Genomic DNA, 24,376 nt, shown 5'->3' with positions numbered 1-24,376 from the left:
CTGCCAAACTGGCAAGGGGGCGTGTCACTGCTACGGACAGTGTAAGAGCTGTAGAGAGGAGAGCGCGCTCTTATCTCTTCAGCTCCTGCGAGAGATCAGTCTTGTATTGTCTGCCGAACAGACAAGGGGGCGTGTCTCTGCTATGGACAGTGTAAGCGCTCCCCAGCTCTTACAATGTCCGTAGCAGTGACACGCCCCCTTGCCAGTTCGGGTGAAAAGACTGCAATCGCACTCCTCGCTTTTGCTATGGCACTGTCAATATCTGATTGGACAGTGTCACAGCCACAGTAACACGCCCCGTTGACTGTTCAGGGGGTTATTTAAATATCGGGCGCCATATATAACGGCACCGATATCTAAATAACGGAGGGAGGTAGAAAAAAAATGTAAAGTGCCCCAGGGTTTGTGCAACCCACCCCATTACATGATGCACTTAGCTGCACATGTATGGGGAGGTGAAAGGTTCTCTTTAATGACATGGCCAATTTTAGTTTTTCCTCCCCGCCTTCCAAAAGCCGTAACTTTTTTTTTTTTTCCATCGACCGCCAAATGAGGACTTGTTTTTTGCGCGACAAGTTGTAGTTTTTCATGGCACCATTTAATGTACCACATAATGTACTAGGAAACGGAAAAAAAAATATTTGGAGTGAAATAGGGAAAAAACATTGTGGCTTTTTTTTGTATTTTTTGGGTGTTGCGTTTTTATGGCGTGCATCATGCAGTACAAACTACATGTTCACTTTATTCTACGGTTTGATACTATTATGGTGATACCAAATTGATGGGGTTTTTGTGGTTTTACCACTCATAAAAAAAAAACTAATTTGTTAAAAAAATTAATAAATTGTCACAACTTGTTTTATTAAGTCTTTTTAGCGGTGTGACGGCTTATATTTTGCCCTGTGAGCTGTATTTTTTTATAATTACCATTTTGGGGTACATGACTTTTTTTGATCGTTTTTTATTCCATGTTTTTGGGGCGCTAAGGTGACCAAAAAACAGCAGTTTGGACTTGTACGGATGCGACGATACCAGTTAACTTATTTTTTTAACATTACTTTTGGGAAAAAAATGCTTAAAGGTTTTTTTTTTTTACTTATTTATTTCTTGGTACATTAAAAAAACAATGAAAAGGGAAAGGCGGTATATCCAGCACACTTGTATAAAAATTTTCATTGCCTTATATACCTGCTGTCGACTCAGGACTTCTTGGGATATCTTCGAGCACCATCATTATTCACAATGTGGTCTGGACGAACGCATGTATTAACGCAGTGGAAACGCGGTGAGCGAACCCTTGTATATTTTTTTCTATTAAAAAAAAGTTAACTTTTTTTTTCCTTATAGAGCAGGCAGGGCTTAATAGGTGTACAAAGATGGCAGACCTGAGGGCCCTCATGCACCCCGTGATCACGTCACTGGGGGGCTCATGGTACTTTAGAGGGGGCTGCCGCCCCCTCATGCTAACACCTTAGATGCTGCGGTTGCGATTGATCATGGCATCTAAGGGGTTAAATAGTCGGAATCAAGTCGATCTTTGACGGGGGGGGGGGGGTCGTCGCTGTGTTGGCTGTATTACGTAGACGAACCCGCTGAGTGTGAAGCGAGCTCAGCCCATGAGCCCGTTCCATACTTTCCCTTAAGGGCTGCTATGTACATGGCATGTCGTTAGGGGGTTAAACAAGATTTAGTGGATTTTTTTTTATTTGTCAACTCCCGGTCTTCAGTGTTTCACCTGATGTAGCTTCCTTGGCTGTTGTGACAGTTAAAGTGTAGCTAAATGTTTGGCAAACTTCTAACATGTCAGAAGTTTGGATTGGTGGGGGTCTGAGCACAGAGACCCCCACCAATCGCTAGAACGAAGCAGCTGTAGCGCTCGTGTGAGCGCTCAGCCGCTTCGTGTCTTCGGCTTTTTCTGGAAATAAATGTATCGGAGTACGGGCTCAATATAAAGTTTATGAGCCCGTACTCCCGATACATCGGCTTTCCAAAAGCCGAACAGACTCGAAGCGGCTGAGCGCTCACACGAACGCTTCAGCTGCTTCGTTCTAGCGATTTTGGTGGGGTGGATCAGTGCTCGGACCCCCACCAATCCAAACTTCTGACATGTCACTATCATATTTCTTCAAAGTGTAGCTAAACATTTGACAGTTTCCAACACTTCAATTCGGTGTTTCAAGGATCTAGCTTGGAAGACATTTATCACGAGGGGTGTAACATTATAAAGTCACAGACAACACTCATTGTTTTTTTTTTTTCGTTTTAGTTTTTTATTTGCGCTCTCCTATGACTACATGTTAACTGCTCCATAACCTTTTGTCTTTGAGTTGTTGAGCTAGGGTCTATAAACTGTACCACTAGGGTTTATTTATGACCACTAGTGCTAAGGAATATTGCAGCCCACTGCAACTAATCTAGTGTCAGCTAGAAAGTGAAAGCACCCGACTGGTGAATTTGGGCAGCTTGTGCAATATTTCTCTGCACTAGTTGTGATGCATATGCCAATGTGGACTAGCTTCAGATTATAGTGGATACATTATTTTTTGGGGAAAAAGTGAGATTACTTAGTACGAAGTCTTAGCTCATGAAGCTGGGTGAGGATTGCTTGTGATGGGCTGGCTGTCTGTTCAGGTGCTCTGCATCTACTGGGTACCTGGAAAGTGAATGTAAGGGCCATGAGTTCACTGCACCATAAATGCTTACAACATACAGTACCAGACAAACTTGGACACACCTATTCTTAAATTTTTATTTTATTTTTCCCTACATTGCAGATTCATATTGAAGACATGATAATTTTGAAGGAACACATATGGAATTAAGTGGTAAACAAAAAGTGTTAAATGTTTTATATTTTAGATTCTTCAAAGTAGCCCCCTTTTGCTTTGATGGCAGCTTTGCACACTCTTTGCTTTCTCTCAATCAGCCTTGTGAGGTAGTCCCAATATTCATTGATGTTGTAGCTAGTTATGAATCTTTTATTGTCTGCACAGTTTTATGTAAAATGCTAATTGTAACTTCACTTTGTCGTACACAATTAGAACTGCCTATAACATGTCTTTACAGTACTAGTCAAAAGTTTGAACACACCTTTTCCAATCCATGGTTTTTCTTCTTTTTTTTTTCCTACATTGTAGATTCATATTGAAGCAATGATCACTATAAAGGAACACATATGGAATTAAATAGTAAAGAAGTGTTTAACCCCTTTGGGACTAAGCCATTTTTTGATTTTTCACTCCCCGCATTCCAAGAGCCATAACTTTTTTTTATTTTTCGGTCAATAGAGTGGTATGAGGGCTTATTTTTTGCGGGAGGAGTTGTAGTTTCTTTTGGTACCATTTATAGTTCCATATAATGTACTGGGAAACTGAATTTTTTTTTATTTGCGTGCTGAAGTTCGAAAAAACTGATTCCTCAATTGTTTTTTGGGTTTCGTTTTTACGTCTTTCACAGTGCGGTTAAAAACCACACCGTCTCTCTATTCTGTGGCTCCATACGATTACGGTGATACCAAATTAATTTAGTTTTTTTTATTGATAATAAGCTTTGTTAAAATAAAAAGTTTTGTCGCCACAGTCTAAGAGCCATAACTTTTATTTTTTCACTGATTGAGCTGTATAAGGGCTTATTTTTTGCGGGATGAGCTGTAGTTTTTATCAGTACCATTTTTTTGGTACGTAGAACTTTTTTATGACTTTTTTTTTTTGAGAGCGAAGTTTACCAAAAAACAGCGATATAGGCGGTTTACATATTATTTTTTTATGGCGTTTACCGTGCGCATTAATTAACACTATTTTAATACTTCAGACTTTTACAGACGCAGCGATACCAATTTTGTTTACTTTTTATTTTTTACATTACTTTAGGGGGGAAATAGGAAAAGGTTTTTTTTAAACTTTTAATAGATCTATATATTTTTCACTTTTTTTTTTAATTTATTTTTTTACACACTTTATTAGTCCCCCCTAGGGGACTTGAACCAGCGATCGTTAGATTGCTAGTTCAATATACTGCAATACTAACGTATTGTAGTATATTGTCATTTTTACAGGCTTCTGTAAAAAATGAGGCAGAGTGAAGGTAGTCCTGTGGGATTTCATTAGGCCCCTGGGCTGCCATAATAACCATCATTACCCCCCCCCCGATCCCACTGTGTGGGGGGCGATGAGCTGTCGGAGTGGGCCGTCTCCCTCTTTTCAACGCCTCAGATGCTGCGGTCGCAATTGACTGTGACATTTGAGGGGTTAAACAGCCAGGAACCGCACGATCGCTGCTCTCGGCTGTTAGTCCCAGGTGTCTGCTGTAAAATACAGACAACACCCGCAGCATGTGTCCACTGCGTAAAACTCACAACATGTCCTATAGTTGAGCGTGTTTTGCGCATCACCCACCCATTGAAGTCAATGGGTGCGTGAAAATCACGCGCAGCACACGGACGCACTTACGTGTGCTGTGCGTGATTCGCCCAACAGTAGATCATGAAATTAAGGGAAAAAAATCAAACCACCACCACCACCTTCATTTCTTTTTCTAAACCTCAAAACCGCGTGTCATAAGGATGGTATATGTGAAAATCACGCAGCAAACACTTAAGACACATGGAACTGCAACATGCAAAAAAATGCAGCGTTTTTTTGTGTGCGCAAAACGCACACGTTTGTGTGAATTTCGCCTAAGACATGAAGGTCAGTTAATCCAGAAGATGTTAAGAACTGAAGATATCCTCAAGTGCAGCCATGAAAACCATCAAACGCTATGATGAAACTGGCTCTGATGAGAACCGCCCCAGGAAAGTTAGACCAATCATTACCTCTGCTGCAGAGAAGTTCATTAGAATTACCAGCCTCCGAAATCCCAAATGAACAGCATCTCGGATTAGAGCCACATAAGTGCTTCACAGAGATCAAGTACCAGACACATCTCAACATCAACTGTTCAGAGGAGACTGTGAGAATCAGACCCTTATAGTCGAATAGCCACTGCTGAGGAATAAGAAGAAGAGAATTGCTTGTGCCAAGAAACACAAGGAATGGAAGTTAGAACAGTGGAAATCTGTACTTTGGTCTGATGAGTCAAAATTTGGGCTGTTTAGTTCCAACCATGTCTTTGTGGGATGCAGAAAAGGTGAGCGGATGGTTTTTACATGTGTGGTTTCCACCGTGCAGCATGGAGGAGGAGGTGTGATGGTGGGGGTGCTTTGCTGCCGACACTGTTGGTAATTTATTCAACATTCAAGGAACACTTAACCAGCATGGCTACCACAGCATTCTGCAATGACATGCCATCCCATCTGGTTTGTGCTTAGTGGAACCATAGTTACATAGTTGATAAGGTTGAAAAGAGACATAGGTCCATCAAGTCCAACCTATAACCCTACTGAGTTAATTTGGAGGAAGGTAAAGCCCCCATGAGGTTGATGCCAATTGCCTCATTAGTGGAAAAATCCCCCCCCCCCCCACTAAAAATATGGCAATCAGAATAAATCCCTGGATCGACCTCCCATCTCCAGAATCTAATACTCCTAACTTGTAATATTATATTTTTAAAGAAAGGCATCCAGGCCCTTCTTGAACTTGTTCAAAGAATCAACCATCACAATATCCTGTGGCAGAGCGTTCTATAGTATCAATGCTCTCACAGTAAAGAAACCCAATGGCGGATTATCATAGGGCGTTTTGGGCAGCCGCCCGGGGCCTGAGGCTCCCATGGCCGCCCAAAGTACATTTTAGTTTTGTCGCGTTTTTGCCGCGATTTAGCTGCGAATCGCGGCAAAAACCGTGACGAAACTGCATTGTGTATGTCCTGCAAAAGGACCTTTAGACATAAGGTCACATGACCTTATCTCTGAAGTTCTCACTACTGCTTAGAGACCTGCTGGTCACGTGACCGCAGGCCTTTGAGCAGCAGCAGCAAAATTCCACAGAGAAGACTGAGGTGAGCTGCTATGTAAGTATAAGGTGATTGATTTGTTTAGGGGGACCGTATTTAGGGGGTCTGCTGTGGGGTCTGTATTTAGGGGGTCTGCTGTGGGGTTTGTATTTAGGGGGCCTGGTTTGGGGACTGTATTCAGGAGGTTTGGTGTCTATTAGTTTAAGGGGTTTAGGGTCTGTATATTTAGGGGTCTGTGTTAGTTTAAGGGGTCTGTGGTTGATATTTAGGGGGTCTGTATTAGTTTGGGGTCTGTATTCATTTATAAGGTCTATTTAGGGGGCCTGTTCTAGGGTCTGTATTAGTTTAGGGGTCTGGTCTGGGGTCTGTATTAGAATAGCGGGTCTGGTCTGGGGTCTGTATTGCTTAAGGGAGTCAGATCTTTTGGTCACTATTAGTGTAGGGGTCAGGTCTGGGGTCTGTATTTAGGGAGGATCTGAATTAGTTTAAGGCCTGGTGTCTGTATTTAGGGGGTCTGGTCTGGGGTCTGTATTTAGGGCTGTGATCTGTATTAGTTTATGGGGTCTGTAGTTTAGGGGTCTTTATTTAGGGGCCTGTATTAGTTTAGGGGGTCTAGTCTGGGGTCTATTAAGGGAGTCAGGTCTGCAGTCATTATTCGTATCGGGGGTCAGGTCTGGGGTCTCTATGTAAGTGTCTGGTCTGAGGTCTGTATTTATTCAGGGTGCTTGTTCTGGAGTCTGTATTTGTTTAGGGGGTCTGGTCTGGGGACTGCAATAGTTTAGAAGGTCTGGGGTCTGTATGTATTCTATGATCTAGTCTGGGGTCCAAATGTATTAATCTGAGTAAAAGGGTTGTCCAGGCACATCGATAGGTCATCAGTATAAAAAACTGTCCGTGCTCGGACAACCCCTTTAATGTATGGTCCTGGGCCTTGGTGTCTAAATTTGTGTGTTTCTATAGAGGCTGGAAATGGCTGCAGAAGTGATGGGCATGTCTCATCAGGAGAAGTCGCCATAACGGCCTACGGCAGATGGAGAAGAAAAGAAAACGGCTCCCATCAGAGAAGATGTCACTTGTGAGTCACTGGCTCTATAGGGGATCTGTCACCTCTCCTGACATTTCTGTTGCAGGTAATCCTTGTATTCTACATATCTCTGTGTAACCAGGACTAATAGACAAATGTGTGTTACCATTCCCATTGTCAAGAGGAAGTGTCCCTACACAGTGTGATACTGTCAGCGATGGTTGGAGACTGTCAGTATGTAGGGACACAGCCCTTTGACAAGGGGAATCGTAACACCCATTTGTCAATGCTTACACAAAAAGGTGGTGTTCACTATAGACATGGCAGAGCGGCGGTGGGGAACGGGGGCCCAAGTTTGTGGAACAGCCCAGGGACTATTGTCTACTTAAACTGCCACTGAAGAAACCTGTCTGTGATGATGGTGAAACCTTCTTTCCTCTAGAGGTAGAGGTTGCCCCCTTGTCATTGTTACAGGCCTATGTGTAAAAGATTATTAGAAAGATCTCTGTGCTGTCCAATTATATATTTGTACATTGCAATTAGATCGCCCCTAAGCCGTCTTTTTTCTAAACTGAATAGCCCCAAGTTTGATAGCCTTTCTTGGCACTGCAATCCACCTATTCACTTAATTACCTTGGTCGCTCTTTTTTGCATCCGTTCTAGTTAAGCCATGTCCTTTTTATACACCGGTGCCCAAGATTGTATACAATATTCCATGTGTGGTCTGAATGGTGACTTGTATAGAGGCAAAACTATGTTCTGGTCATGAGCATCTATTTGTTTCCTTTGTCCCTTACATTTATCAATAATAAACTTAATTTTTCATTCCTCTGCTCAAAACCTCCAGCTTCCCAAAATCCCTCTATAGTATTACAATATCCTCCTTTGTGTTGATTACTTTACGGAGGATAGTATCATCTGCAAATACTGAAATTATACTCTGTAAACCCTCTTCAACAGGGCAATGACCCCCAAAACATCTCCAGGCTATGTAAGGCCTATTTGACCAAGGAGGAGAGTGATGGAGTGCTGTGTCATATGACATGGCCTCCACAATCTCAGGACCCAAACTCAATTGGGATGGTATGGGATGAGTTGGACCACAGAGTGAAGGAAAAGCAGGCAACAAGTGCTTAGCACCTCTGGGAACTCCTTCAAGATTGTTGGAAAACCATTCCAGGTGACTACCACAGAGAATGCCAAGAGTGTCCAAACCTGTCATCAAAGCAAAAGGGGGTTACTTTGAAGAATGTAAAATATAAAACATGTTCTGGTTTAACACTTTTTTTGTTTACTACTTACCTTAATTTTTGTACCTTAAAGAGGCTCTGTCACCAGATTTTCAAACCCCTATCTCGTATTGCAGCAGATCGGCGCTGCAATGTAGATTACAGTAAAGTTTTGTATTTTTTCAAAAACGAACATTTTTGGCCAAGTTATGACCATTTTTATATTTATGCAAATGAGCCTTTCTTAAGTACATCGGCGTTTGCAGGTAAGTCGATGTAGCCTCTGTCGCCTGGTGCCGATGTGTCCTCGCTCGTCCGACACGATGCAGGACCTGGGGCAGGAAGTGACGTCACAGCGTGAGCTCTCGAGAACACGCTGTGTGTCTGTGCACTGCCAGAAGCTGGGTGTTAACGAAGAGAAGTGGATGATGCTGATTCGTCAGCATCATACACTTCTATTCACAACGCCCAGCTAGTAAAACAAGTAAAAACGCCCAGATGTTACACACACAATACAAGCCCACTTGTACTTAACTTTAACCCCTTCCCGACATGCGCCGTACATGTACGGTGCTGTCGGGAGGTGCTTCCCGCAAAGCGCCGTACATGTACGGCGCAGTGATTGTGCGGGCTCAGAAGCAGAGCCGGCACCATCACCGCGGGGTGACAGCTGTATTATACAGCTGGCACCCTCCTGTAACTGCCAGGACCGGAGCTACTCTCCGATCCGGCAGATTAACCCCTCAGATGCTGCTCTCAATAGAGCGCAGCATCTGATAGGTTTTCACCCTACCGGCAACCCAGTGATGCAATCGCTGGGTTGCTGTGGCAATCGGACGCCAGAAAATGGCGTCCGAGTCTGCCTTGTACGGGAGCCGATGAGGACCCGCCTGCGGCGTGTCCTCATAGGCTTGCTGTCAGTGAATAACTGACAGCGCTAATACACTGCACTTCGTATGTAGTGCAGTGTATTAGAGTAGCGATCGGGGCATCAGGCCCTCATGTCCCCTAGTGGGACAAGTCAGAAAAGTAAAAAAAAGTTAATAAAAATGTGGTAAAACAATAAAAACACACATTTCAAATAAAAATAAAGCTAAACTGACTTTTTTCCCATAGTAAGTCTTTTATTATGGGAAAAACCGTAAAAATTAAAAAAACTATACATAATTGGTATCGTCGCGTCCGTAACGACCCAAACTACAAAACTATTATGTAATTTATCCCGCACGGTGAACGCCGTAAAAAAAATACATGAAAAACGCCAGAATCTTTGTTTTTAGGTCACATCTCCTTCCAAAAAATGCTATAAAAAGTGATCAAAAAGTCACATTTACTCCAAAATAGTACTAATAAAAACGACAATCCGTCCCGCAAAAAATAATCCCTGACACCGCTTTGTCCAAGCAAAAATAAAAAAGTTATGGGTTTTAGACTATGGCGACACAGAAAACAAATGATTTAAAAAAAAAAAGTGATTTTATTGTGCAAAAGCTGCAATACATAAAAAAAACTATATGAATTTGGTATCGCCATAATCGTATCGACCCGCAGAATAAAGCTAACATGTAATTTAGGGCACACTGTGGATGCCGATAAAAAAAACCAATAAAAAACGATTCCAGAATTGCTTGTTTTTGGTAATTTCCTTTACCAAAAAATGAAATAAAAAGTGATCAAAAAGTCGTATGTGTTCTAAAATGATACCAATAAAATCTACAGCCCGTCTCGCAAAAAACAAGCCCGCACACCGCTCAATCAACTGAAAAATAAAAAAGTTACGGCACTAGTAATGCGGTGATGAAAAAACATCTCAATGCGCAGGCCGGAGGGGAACATTCCTTCAGTTTCAGGGCCCTAGTATTTAGGAACTAGGAAAGGGAAGGGACATAGCACATCCGCTGGAAGCGAGGGTGCCCGTATTATACCAGCGCAAAACTTTCCCAGCAATATTTTCCAAACTACGAAGGAGAAAATGTCCCCAAAAGGTGCAGAGCGTTACAGAAGGGGGATAAGAAAGAAAACCGTTTATTAGTGTGACACCGGCCTGTGCATAACGGATCGCTTCACATCGTAACACACATCTATGGAGAATTGTATTATTTACCCCATTGGTATACCCTCTTATTATGCCCTGATGTACTCCATACAGATTACATATACCCCTGATATACTCCACACAGATTACATATGCCACCACATTATAAACTGAAATACCAGCAAAACCCCAAACAGAACTAGTACCAAGCAAAATCCATGCTCAAAATGGCGGTCTATTCCTTCTTAGCCCTACAGCGTGCCCAAACAGCAATTTATGGCCACAAGTATGGCATTACCATACCCGGGAGAACCCGCTTAACAATTTATGGGGTAAGATTCTCTAGGGGCACAACATCTTGTGCGGTGAATGGGCAGATCAGTGGAAAAATTGCAATTTTCACTTTGCACCATCCACTGCGTATTCATTTCTGAAAAACACCTGTGATGTCTAAATTCTCACTACACCCCTTGATAAATGCCTTTAGGGGTGTAGTTTCTAAAACGGGGTCACTTTTGTTTGGTACATCAGGGGTTTTGCAAATGCAACATGGCGTCCGCAAACCATTCCAGCAAAATCTACGCTCCAAAAGATAAATACCGCTCCTTTTCTTCTGCATGCTCCCATATATGTAAACAGCTGATTATAACCATATATGGGGTGTTACCGTACTTGGGAGAAATTTCTTTACAAATGTTGTGGTGCTTTTTCTTCTCTATTCCTTGTAAAAATGAAAAATGTGTATCTAAAACTACATCTTGTTGGAAAAAAAAATTTTTTTTCATTTTCATGGCTTAATTCTAATTAATTCAGCAAAAAACCTTTGGGATCAACATTTTCACTATACCCCTAGATGATTCCTCAGGGGGTGCAGTTTCCAAAATGGAGTCACTTTTGGGGTGTTTCCACTGTACTAGTACTACAGGGGCTCAGCAAATATGACATGACACCCAGAAACCATTCCAAAATCCAAATGGTGCTCCCTCCATTCTGAGCCCTACTGTGTGTCCAAACAGATGTTTGTGACCACATGTGGGGTATTGTTTTACTCGGGAGAAGTTGCTTTACTAATTTTATGGTGCTTTTTCTCCTTCAGTCCTTGTGGAAATGAAAAAAAAATACCTAAACCTACATTTTATTTGAAAAAAATGTAGATTTTCATTTTTACGGCCTACTTCCAATAAGTTCTGTAAAACACCTGTGGGGTCAAACTGCTCACTGTACTCCTAGATAATTTCCTCATGGGGTGTAGTTTCCAAAATGGGGTCACTTGTTGGGGGTTTCCACTGTTTTGTCCTCTCAGGAGCTTTGCACATGCGACGTGGCCTCCGCAAACCATTCCTGCTAAATTTGAGTTCCAAAAGCCAAATGACGCTCTTTCCCTTCTAAGCCCTGCCGTGTGTCCAAACAACCGTTTATTACCACATGTGGGGTATTGTTTTACTCGGGAGAAATTGCTCTACAAATGTTGTGGTGCTTTTTCTACTTTAGTTCTTTTGGAAATGAAAAAAAATTTGCTAAACCTACATTTTATTTGAAAAAATGTAGATTTTCATTTTCATGGCCTAGTTCCAAAAATTTTTGCAAAAAAACTGGCCGGTCAAAATGCTTGCTACACCCCTAGATAAATTCCTCGAGGGGTGTAGTTTCCCAAATGGGGTCACTTTTGGGGGGTTTCCACTGTTTTAGTTCCACAAGACCTGTTCAAAGCTGACATGGTGCCTAAAATATATTCTAATAAAAAGGAGACCCAAAATCCACCAGGTGCTCCTTTGCTTCTGAGGCCGGTGCTTCAGTCCAGTAGCACACTTGTGGGATATTTCCTAAAACTGCAGAACCTGGGCAATAAATATTGAGTTGCATTTCTTGGGTAAAACATTCTGTGGTACAAAAAAAATGGATTCAAAATGAATTTCTGGAAAAAAATAATGAACTTTGTAAATTTCACCTCTACTTTGCCTTAATTCCTGCGCAATGTCTAAAGGGTTAAGAAACTTCCTAAATGCTGTTTTGAATACTTTGAGGGGTGCAGTTTTTAAAATGGGGTGACTTATTGGGGGTTTCTAATATCTAAGGACCTCAAAGCCACTTCACAACTGAACTGGCCCCTGTAAAAATAGCATTTTGAAATTTTCTTGAAAATGTGAGAAATTGCTGCTAAAGTTCTAAGCCTTGTAACGTCCTAGAAAAATAAAATGATGTTCAAAAAACGATGCCAATCTAAAGTAGACATATGGGGGATGTTAGTTAGCAACATTTTTGTGTGGTATAACTGCCTGTCTTACAAGCAGATACATTTAAATTGAGAAAAATGCAAATTTTCGCAATTTTTCGCAAAATTTTGGTGTTTTTCACAATTAAATACTGAATGTATCGGGCAAATTTTGCCAGTAACATAAAGTCCAATGTGTCACGAGAAAACAGTCTCAGAATCACTTGGATAGGTAAAAGCATTCCGGAGTTATTACCACATAAAGTGAAACATGTCCGATTTGAAAAATGAGGCTCTGTCAGGAAGGTCAAAAGCGGCCAAAGAGGGAAGGGGTTAAACACGCCCAGTTGTACTTAAAGGCTCATTTGCATAAATATAAAAATGGTCATAATTTGGCCAAAAATGCTCGTTTTTGAAAAAAAAAAACGTTACTGTAATCTACATTGCAGCGCCGATCTGCCGTTTAACAAGTTGAAGGGGTTTTCCCATGAGGGACATTTATGACCTATCCACTGGATAGGTCATAAATGTCAGATAGATGCAGGTCCCACCTCTGGGACCCACATCTATCTCTAGAACGGGGTCGCCTAAACGCCGTTCTAGCTATATGTGCTCACGCTGCCTCACGGCCATTTGCTGATTACATGGTCAGGAGCTTTACGGAAACAACGTAATTCGCTGAGCTACGCTTTTTCGGTAACTCCCATAGAATTGAATAGTAGTTACGTAAACAACGTAGCTCGCTGAGCTACGCTGTTTCTGTAACTCCCATTGTAGTGAATGGCAGTTACAGAAGCAGCATAGCATGCAAGCTATGCTGTTTCCGTAACTACTATTCAGTTCTATGGGAGTTACGCAAACGGCATCAGAGGTGGGACCCACATCTATCTGACATTTATGACATATCCTATGGATATGTCATAAATGTCCCTCATGGGAAAACCCCATGCCACGGTCAATAGCGCCGATGGTTGTCATGGCTGCCCGGGGGCCTAATGAAGGCCCCATGTCTGCCTTCTGTCCGCTTCTGCTAAGCCATGTCTCCGGCAGGGCTTAACAGAAGTCTATAAAAATGACTAATTGCAGTGTATTGTACCAGCGATCACTGGTTCAAGTCCTCAAGGGTAACTAATGAAAGTGTAAAAAAAAATTAAAAGTTCCAAAAACCCCCCTTTTCCCATTTTTCCCCAAGCAAAATGTAAAAAAAAAAAATTGGTATCGCTGCGTCCGTAAAAGTCTGAACTATTACAGTAACAGTATACCATTATTTAACTTGCATGGTGAACGGTGTAATGTAAAGCAAAAATTAAATAAAAAGTGGTCAAAAATTAGTATATACCAAAAAATAGTGCCAATAAAAACTACAGCTCGTCCCGCAAAAAATAAGCCCTCACACCGCTCAATCGATGAAAAATAAATGAAACTGTTAGGGTATGTTCACACAGCAAACTAAAAACTGCTGTAAAATACGGAGCGGTTTTCAAGGGAAAACAGCCTCTGATTTTCAGCCGTTTTTTAATGTATCAAGCGTTTTTTGATGCGTTTTTTTACGGCCGTTTTTGGAGCTGTTTTTCTATTGAGACAATGAAAAATGGCTCCAAAAACGGCTCAAGAAGTGACGTGCGCTTCTTTTTTACGGACAAATGGTGCGTAAAAAAACACCCCATGGGAACGAAATCAATGGGCAGATGTTTGGAGGCGTTCAGCCTCCGCGTATTTTTACTGAAAATAAGCCATGTTGACATACCCCGATGGCTCTCAGAATGTGGTGAAATGAAACAAATTTTTTTTTTTAACAAATATTTTTCTATTTGTAAATGTAGTAAAATATGAAATAATTTTTTCCTATTTTCTGTTGTATAAAACCTGGGTGCGTCACACAGAGTTTTTTGCAGGCGGAAAGATTTGCCTCAAAATGTCTTCAGGAATTTTGAGGCAGATTTTGACCTGCTGGCAGAACATTTGCCGCGTTTTAAGCGGCGCTTTACTCGCACATGGCCGTTGAACGCTGTGGGCAAAAACCAACGCGAAAAACACAATCTCTGCGTCCCATTGATGTCAATGGGAGATCAGAGACGGAAATGCCATGAGACGGAAAGGTCATGTCGCTTTTTTGTCCCGCAAGCATTTTTTACAGCTCGCGGAAAAATGTCTCCGCCTCCCATTGAAATAAATGGGAGGCGATTTCAGGCATTTTTTGGCGCTGTTTACGACGCGGTTGCAGCGTCAAAAACAGTGCCAAAATATTCAGTGTAAACTAGCCCTTATAGTCAGGTGCGTCTTAAAGTCTGAAAAATATGGTAATTCCATATGTGTACCTTTATAGTTATCATTGCTTCAATATGAATCTACAATGTAGGAAAAAAAAAAGAAGAAAAACCATGGATTGGAAAAGGTGTGTTCAAACTTTTGACTAGTACTGTAAAGACATGTTATAGGCAGTTCTAATTGTGTACGACAAAGTGAAGTTACAATTAGCATTTTACATAAAACTGCAGACAATACAAGACTCATAACTATCTACATCAATGAATACTGGGACGGCTAAAATTTCAAACTGTTAAAACATTATCCCTCCGTATGCTTTATAATAAATATAGCAGAACTATGGTTGTTTTACCGTATTTTTCGGACTATAAGACGCAATTTTTAGCAAGAATAAATCTTGCTAAAAAGTCCCTGCGTCTTATAGTCGGCAGTCAGGGCACCCGGGTACCCTGACCGCTCCTTACTTAACCCCTTCCCGACCAGTGATGTGTCGGCACATCATGGAGCGCGGAGGGGATGATACTGAGTCCGCTCCATACACTGCAGATGCCAGCTTCTGACATTCTGCACTTACGGACAGGAACAGTGATGGCGCTGTTCCTGGCCGTTTGACTAGTTAAATGCCGCGGTCATTAGCGACCGCTGCATTTATAGTGGTTTTCCCATGAAGGACATTTATGACATATCCACAGTATACAGTGAAGGAAATAAGTATTTGATCTCTTGCTGATTTTGTAAGTTTGCCCACTGTCAAAGTCATGAACAGTCTAGAATTTTTAGGCTAGGTTAATTTTACCAGTGAGAGATAGATTATATATTTAAAAAAAAAAGAAAATCACATTGTCAAAATTATATATATTTATTTGCATTGTGCACAGAGAAATAAGTATTACGTCTGAAAATAGGTCGTGTGAACCCAGCCTAAGGGTATGTGCACACGTAGTGACCAAAAACGTCTGAAAATCCAGAGCTGTTTTCAAGGGAAAACAGACCCTGCTTTTCAGGCTGGGTTCACACGACCTATTTTCAGACGTAAACGAGGCGTATTATGCCTCGTTTTACGTCTGAAAATAGGGCTACAATACGTCGGCAAACATCTGCCCATTCATTTGAATGGGTTTGCCGATGTACTGTGCAGACGACCTGTTATTTACGCGTCGTCGTTTGACAGCTGTCAAACGACGACGCGTAAAAATACAGCCTCGTCAAAAGAAGTGCAGGACACTTCTTTGGACGTTTTTGGAGCTGTTTTCTCATAGACTCCAATGAAAACAGCTCCAAAAACGGACGTAAAAAACGCCGCGAAAACGGCGCGAAAAACGCCGCGAAAAATGCGAGTTGGTCAAAAAACATCTGAAAAGCAGGGTCTGTTTTCTCTTGAAAACAGCTCTGGATTTTCAGACGTTTTTGGTCACTACGTGTGCACATACCCTCAGACGTTTTTTGACCAACTCGCATTTTTCGCGGCCGTTTTCGCGGCGTTTTTTACGTCCGTTTTTGGAGCTGTTTTCATTGGAGTCTATGAGAAAACAGCTCCAAAAACGTCCAAAGAAGTGTCCTGCACTTCTTTTGACGAGGCTGTATTTTTACGCGTCGTCGTTTGACAGCTGTCAAACGACGACTCGTAAATAACAGGTCGTCTGCACAGTACATCGGCAAACCCATTCAAATGAATGGGCAGATGTTTGCCGACGTATTGTAGCCCTATTTTCAGACGTAAAACGAGGCATAATACGCCTCGTTTACGTCTGAAAATAGGTCGTGTGAACCCAGCCTAAGAGTTCAGCCTCCTCCAGACCAGTTACACGCTCCAAATCAACTTGCTGCCTGCATTAAAGACAGCTGTCTTAAATGGTCACCTGTATAAAAGACTCCTGTCCACAGACTCAATTAATCAGTCTGACTCTAACCTCTACAACATGGGCAAGACCAAAGAGCTTTCTAAGGATGTCAGGGACAAGATCATAGACCTGCACAAGGCTGGAATGGGCTACAAAACCATAAGTAAGACGCTGGGTGAGAAGGAGACAACTGTTGGTGCAATAGTAAGAAAATGGAAGACATACAAAATGACTGTCAATCGACATCGATCTGGGGCTCCATGCAAAATCTCACCTCGTGGGGTGTCCTTGATCCTGAGGAAGGTGAGAGCTCAGCCAAAAACTACACGGGGGGAACTTGTTAATGATCTCAAGGCAGCTGGGACCACAGTCACCAAGAAAACCATTGGTAACACATTACGCCGTAATGGATTAAAATCCTGCAGTGCCCGCAAGGTCCCCCTGCTCAAGAAGGCACATGTACAGGCCCGTCTGAAGTTTACAAATGAACATCTGGATGATTCTGAGAGTGATTGGGAGAAGGTGCTGTGGTCAGATGAGACTAAAATTTAGCTCTTTGGCATTAACTCAACTCACCGTGTTTGGAGGAAGAGAAATGCTGCCTATGACCCAAAGAACACCGTCCCCACTGTCAAGCATGGAGGTGGAAACATTATGTTGTGGGGATGTTTCTCTGCTAAGGGCACAGGACTACTTCACTGCATCAATGGGAGAATGGATGGAGCCATGTACCGTCAAATCCTGAGTGACAACCTCCTTCCCTCCACCAGGACATTAAAAATGGCTCGTGGCTGGGTCTTCCAGCACGACAATGACCCGAAACATACAGCCAAGGCAACAAAGGAGTGGCTCAAAAAGAAGCACATTAAGGTCATGGAGTGGCGTAGCCAGTCTCCAGACCTTAATCCCATCGAAAACTTATGGAGGGAGCTGAAGATCCGTGTTGCCAAGCGACAGCCTCGAAATCTTAATGATTTACAGATGATCTGCAAAGAGGAGTGGGCCAAAATTCCATCTAACGTGTGCAAACATCATCATCAACTACAAAAAACGTCTGACTGCTGTGCTTGCCAACAAGGGTTTAGCCACCAAGTATTAAGTCTTGTTTGCCAAAGGGATCAAATACTTATTTCTCTGTGCACAATGCAAATAAATATATATAATTTTGACAATGTGATTTTCAGTTTTTTGTTTTTTTTATATATAATCTATCTCTCACTGGTAAAATTAACCTAGCCTAAAAATTCTAGACTGTTCATGTCTTTGACAGTGGGCAAACTTACAAAATCAGCAAGGGATCAAATACTTATTTCCTTCACTGTATATCATAGATGTCAGGCTGTCTTCCGGCCACTTCCTGCTTACATGGTCGAGTTACGGAAACAGCGTAACTCGCAGAGCTACGCAGTTTCCGAAACTCCCATAGTACTGAATAGTAGTTGGGGAAACAGTGTAGCATGCTACGCTGCTTCTGTAACTGCCATTCACTACTATGGGAGTTACAGAAACGGCATAGCTCACCGAGTTAAGCTGTTTCCATAACTCATCCATGTATTGCAGTGTATTGTACCAGCGATCTAATGATCGCTGGTTCAAGTCCCCTAGGGGAACTAATAAAATGTGTAAAAAAAATAAATAATAATTTTCAGGAGTGTAAAAAAAAAATTCAAAGTTAAAAAAAAACCTTTTCCCATTTTTCCCCAAGCACAATGTAAAAATAAATAAATAATAAAAAAATTGGTATCACTGCATCCATAAAAGTCAAACTATTACAATATAGCATTATTTGACTCACACAGTGAACGGTGTAAAAAAAATAAAATACATTTAAAACCCCAGAATCGTTGTCTTTTGATCACCATAGCGCTAAAAAGAATTAAATAAAAAGTGATAAAAAAATTGTATGTACCCTAAAAATGGTGCTAATAAAAACTACAGCTCATCCCGCAAAAAATAAACCCTCACACCACTTAAATGCTGGAAAAATATAAGTTATGGCTTTCAGAATGTGATGAAACTGAACAAATTATTTTTTTTAACCAAAAGTTTTTTCTTTGTAAAAGAAGTAAAATATGAAATTTCTTCCTAATTTTCTGTTGTCTAAAACCTGGGTGCGTCTTATAGTCCGAAAAATACGGTACTTCACGCTGGCTGCAATAACCATTGACTAGATTTCTGCATCAAACCACTAGGCCAGAGGATCGTACGCGTTCTCACCGTTTTAGGCCTCTGGAGTCTCCTCTCTCCTTGGATGTGTGATTTTGCTTCTGCTGATGGCAAATACTGCAGAGGATCCCATATTTCTTGGTTATAATGGAATGTTTCAGATGACATGAATGCTGGTGCTAGATTTAAAAAAAACAACAACTTGGTGAAGTTTATATAAGAGAATATGAACAGGATATGTATTGAGAGCAATCCCTGCATGCATATTCGTACACAGCATGTCCCTATAGGTTCATTTAGGGATTTAGTTGAAGTTGTATAAATCACAATTTAAACAAATTCATACTCTTTCCTTAGGGTATGTTCACACGCTGAGAGGCAGTTACGTGTGAAAAGACAGACTGTTAACAGCTGCCTCGTTTCACACGTAAAAGCTCCTCCTCGTAATTTACGAGGCGTCTGAGACGCTCGTAAACCTTGAGCCGTGCTTCATTGATTTCAATGAAGAACGGCTCAAATACGTGGCAAAGAAGTGCCCTGCACTTCTTTGCCGAGGCAGTAAATTTACGGGTCGTCGTTTGACAGCTGTCAAATGACGACTCGTAAATAACAGGTCGTCTGCACAGTACGTCGGCAAACCCATTCAAATGAATGGGCAGATGTTTGCCGACGTATTGTAGCCCTATTTTCAGACGTAAAACGAGGCATAATACGCCTCGTATACGTCTGAAATTTGGCCGTGTGAACATACCCTTACCTCTGCATATACTGGGTAATAAAAGGGAAGCGCTGACATCTATCGGGAGAATGGAGGATCCACTGCTCCTGTTTGCCATTTCCTGGCCACCACATTCTCCATACGCTTCAATGAAGACTTGTCCATGCACGTGCTCTCCATTGAAATCTATGGGTGTTATGGAACCTCTCTATTAGGGCTTATTCAGACGAACGTATAATACGTCCGTGCTGCGCGCATCGCACGGACCTATGTTAATGAATGGGTCCGTTCAGACTGTCAGTGAATTTCACGCAGCATATGTCCGCTGCGTGAAATGCACGACATGTCCTATATTTGGCCGTGCTTCGCACAGCATTGACTTCAATGGGTGCGTGCAAATCGCGCTCGGCACACGGAAGCACTTCCGTGTGACGCGCGTGATGCGTGCTACAGTAGTAAAATGAATGAATGAAAACAGAAAAGCACCACGTGCTTTTTCTGTTTACAAACATAAAAACAGAGTGTCATAATGATGGCGGCTGCGCGAAAATCACGCAGCCACGCATCATATGCTGATGACACACGGAATTTAGGCGCGTGCAAAATGCACACGCTCGTGTGAATCCGGCCTAAGGGTATGTCCACACGCCTGAAAATTACGGCGCTGTTTTCAGAGAAAACAGCCTCTGATTTTAAGGCGTTTTTGAAGCTGAAAATGAAGCTTCTTTTAATTTTGAGCTTCTTTTGAGGCTCAAAAAACGCCTCAAAAAGGGACATGCTACTTCTTTTTACGGAGCGTCTTTTTACTCTCTGTTTTTTAAAACCAGTGTAAAAAGACGACCCGTTTGAATTAAATTCGGTTTTCCCCATTGATTTCAATGGGTAGATGTTTGTAGGCGTTCAGCTTCTGTTTTTTTCAGGCGTAAACGCCCCAAAATACGCCTGAAAACACTGCATGTGAACATACCCTTAAAGTGTATGGTGAATGTGATGGACAGGAATCGATGAACAGGGGTCAGCAGAGCCCCGTTCTTCCGATAGGTGAGGGTCCCAGTGTTAGGAACTCCTAAAAAATTCAGCATTGGGACTATTTTTCTCTGTGCTGGATTACCAGAAATTACAGGTCATTTAACTCCAAATTAGAGAATTATTACATTCTTTACATCAATATAATTTTCTATTCTCCAAAGTTGTATAAATGGTGCGTTAGGACATCAGAACACGACAATTCTATAAAGATGAGTGGCAATACATAGACCTGATCTCTTGCAAAACAAACAATCTGGTGCGCGCCACTTCTGTCACAAGTTCTGCCACCTATACTTACCTCTGGCACATGAAGAGGAAGTTACATAAGAGCGGCCCTGGATTGAATGCTCACATGTAGCTACTACAGGAGAACTCGTTTTAAAGAAGCAGAAGCTCCTGCTTCCTCTTAAAAAAAAAAAAGTTCTGCAGCAGATGTGGAATAATTATGTGGAATAATCCACTCCGTGATTTTATATTTATCCAGAACTTTTCGTGACTTTTTAAAATTGACTGTGCTACATTTCCCCATATAATATATTTTGTATGAAGGTATTAAACAATTTTTCTCCCAGAGTTTTTAAACATACAAGTTTATATTTACAAAAAGGCTTCACTACACTAACTGTACATACTATTTAATTTTCTTTTTATTACTTATTTAAGTCACGCTGTGATTTTCGGGTCGCCCAGCCGTGGAGTGTCAGCCACGAGCCGCCAGCAAATCGCGGGCCGTGCACATGGTCGCGTCCATTATTTTCTATGAGCCCGGACCGCAGAACACAGTTGTAATAAGACATGTCCATTCTTTCTGCGGTCCAGGCTCCTGGGGCATGCACGGACCGTCGTGTGCATGGGCCCATAGAAATGAATGGTGGCGCAATTCTCCCATGGATTTTCGGGGGAATTGCGGCCACAAAAGCACGTTTGTGTGCATGGGGCCTTAGGCCCCATGCACACACGACCGTAAGAATCCACCGTTTTTGCGGACCGCAATTGACTACGGAGGTGTGTCAGCAAATACCGAAGTGTTGTTAAGCGACACAAAGGGGATTTCCCATTAACCAGGCCTCTTTTTTATTTTTATTTATTATTTTTATTTTTTTTTGCGGATCTGTATATACGGATGCACTACGGACTGTATTTGCAGATACTATTCTGCAGAAACTGGTACGTTGAAAATCCGCGGCCGGCCGACCCGAAAATCACGGCTGTGCACATGACTACATTCGTGTGCATGAGGCCTAAAGCAATACGGAACCGTATTTACAGTCCGTATTTGCGGATACAGTCGGGTGCATGAGGTCTGATATAGTGCTTGACAGAATGTTCAAAAACGATTTGTTATGCAAAAAAAAGCCAAACCAGAGGTCAGAGAATCTCAATGACGTAATGAGGGGTCAGATAAATGTAAACAAACCATAAACTTGAAAATGCATTACAAAAGATCAAGAAACAGTTAAGATTGAAAAATACATGAAGTAAATAGTAATAATCAAGCAAGTAAATTAATGACAAAAATATCTGAGAATAAACGTAGATAGAAAAATAAATAAAATAAACTTTCCTTTTAAAAAAATTTATGAAGATAACCCCCAGACGTTGACTGAAATCAAACTATAACACATTGGTCTGTACAAAAGACAATAAAACCATGTATACAAAAGTATGGGCATATATATATATATATATATATATATATATATATATATATATATATATATATATATATATATATAAATTAAGATTAATAAATGTGTGAACTCACCGCTAGTTGTGGGCATTGTTTACAGGGGGCTACGGGGGAAACACAGGCAGACGTTCAGAAGAGTGTCCCTGGCGTCATAGCAACACCAGTCAACTAAATGCCGAACTACGGTGGCCGACAAGGGAACAAAAGCAAACAAACACATCCTGTCTGAGGGATGCAAGGGAGGTGGTAGTGTTCATTCAATCACGGCAACCTCCATCAAAACCACAGTAATTCTTACCGTGGTTCTGATGCAGGTAGCCGTGATTGCATTATAGTTTGATTTCAGTCAACGTCTGGGGTTATCTTCATTCATTTTTTAAAAGGAAAGTTTATTTTTTATTTTTTTCTATCTACGTTTATTCTCAGATATTTTTGTCATTATTTTACTTGTTTGATTATTACTATTTACTTCATGTATGTTTCGATCTTAACTGTTTCTTGATCTTTTGCAATGTATTTTCAAATCTATGGTTTATTTACATTTATCTGACCCCTCATTACGTCATTGAGATTCCCTGACCTCTGGTTTGGCATTTTTTTTGCATGACAAATCGTTTTTGAACATGCTGTCAAGCACTATATAAGTCTCTTATTTTAGTTTTCCTTCTACTTGGCCTGATGAAGACGCCTGTTTGGCGTTGAAACGCGTAGCCTTTACAAAAAAGCCATGATTATCATTACTTTATGGTCCCTTCTTGATAGTAGCAGCGCTACACTGTGGTTCTTTTTTTCTACATAATTGACCTTTTATCATAGCGGTTCTTCCTCTCAGGGGACCGGCCTTTGAACCTAGCTGCAGCTCCATCACATCTTATACTGTTATCTTCTACCAGAGGTGTGCCCGCCTTTGCCAAACTCCTAAAGGTTAGCAGTTATCATCTTGTCTGTGTCCTGCTTGTACCGTATGGTTTTGTGATCTGCACCATGTGGCGCCGTGTTTTTTGCTCTCTTCTTTAGATTACCTCAAGTTACAATGGCCTCAAACTACAATATTTTCAACATACAACGGTATTTCCTGGGCCATTGTAACTTGAAACCATATTCCACATACAATGCCACAAAAGGTCTGGATCTCGGGCTCGTGTGATTGACTGGAAGATCCAGCCAATCATCATGGGCATTTTACTGGTAAAACACCTATTGTAATGCAGTGCATGCCCTGATTGGCTGTTTAGTAGCGCCTCTCTACAGTACAGTACTACATGTCGTGTACTTCTCTTTACCTGCACCAGAATGAGTTGCTCCTTTGGACACCAGGTGAGGGCGGCTCCATGTTATATTTCTGGTACACAGAGTACTGTACAGTTCCTGAAGAAGCTCCTGTCCTCATCGTAGAAAGTGATTTGCACCTTCTAGCAGCTACAATATTTTGACCTTTATATGTGAGAACTTGCTTTATCTGTATTAGTTATCTGCTAAGTCATCTTTTTTTCCTTATCTGTGGTTGACATTTTGGGGGCTTTGGAACCAATTCCTAGTTTTCCATAGCATTATGGTCTCAAGTTACAATATTTTCAACTTACAATCGTCGCCCTGGAAACAATTAATAGTGTAACTTGAGGGACCACTGTACTTACAATACATGCTTTGTTTGTATTGTTGTGCTTATTTGTCTTCAATCCACCTTTTTTGATTGTTTCGGGTGGACATTTTGGGGGCTTCGGAACCAGTTACCAGTTTTCCATAGAGTTATGGTTTCAACATGCAACATACAATGGTTGCCCCGGACCAATTAATATTATATGTTGAGGGACCATAGGTTAAAGACTTTGCAACATTTGTTGCAGTCGACTCCTTCTGTGCATTATCACATACTTTGTGTCTTTATATCAGGATTGGTTTCTTAGGTATATCCTATTAGACTTTAGCACCAATGTAATGAATACTTTCCATGTACAGTGAGTATACTAATGCTACATAAATAACATAATAATGCTGTCAAATGTTCTTAGTCAGTACACCTACATTGTTAGAATTATGTTTGCTATAAATGTTTAATATTATCTATTGAGGATTACAGTTGTCAGACTGGGTGACTAGTGAATTTTATATATTTTTGATCTTTACTTCTAAGAAGACTAAGCCCAAATTTAAAAGATAGTTGTATAGCAGATCCTAATCTTAGAGAAATGTTTTTCAGATCTTCTTACATTTCACTGTGTAAAGTGACACTAACACTGTCATACCACAGCTACAACCCGTGCAAGCCCTA

At 41.3% G+C, this 24,376-nt stretch overlaps 1 long non-coding RNA gene across 1 annotated transcript; it reads right to left on the bottom strand.

Moving 5' to 3' along the window:
• Nucleotides 1-2,280: 2,280 nt before the first annotated feature.
• On the bottom strand, nucleotides 2,281-22,284 carry LOC142761033 (uncharacterized). Its single transcript, XR_012883483.1, has 3 exons — nucleotides 22,180-22,284; nucleotides 18,719-18,846; nucleotides 2,281-2,653 (listed from the first exon to the last, which is right to left on the bottom strand). It is a non-coding gene; the product is annotated as an uncharacterized LOC142761033 (long non-coding RNA).
• Between the last annotated feature and the right edge of the window lie 2,092 nt (nucleotides 22,285-24,376).

The sequence above is a fragment of the Rhinoderma darwinii genome, chromosome 4 (genome assembly GCF_050947455.1).
Source record: "Rhinoderma darwinii isolate aRhiDar2 chromosome 4, aRhiDar2.hap1, whole genome shotgun sequence".
NCBI lineage: Eukaryota > Metazoa > Chordata > Amphibia > Anura > Rhinodermatidae > Rhinoderma > Rhinoderma darwinii.
This window is presented reverse-complemented; position numbering and strand designations above follow the sequence as displayed.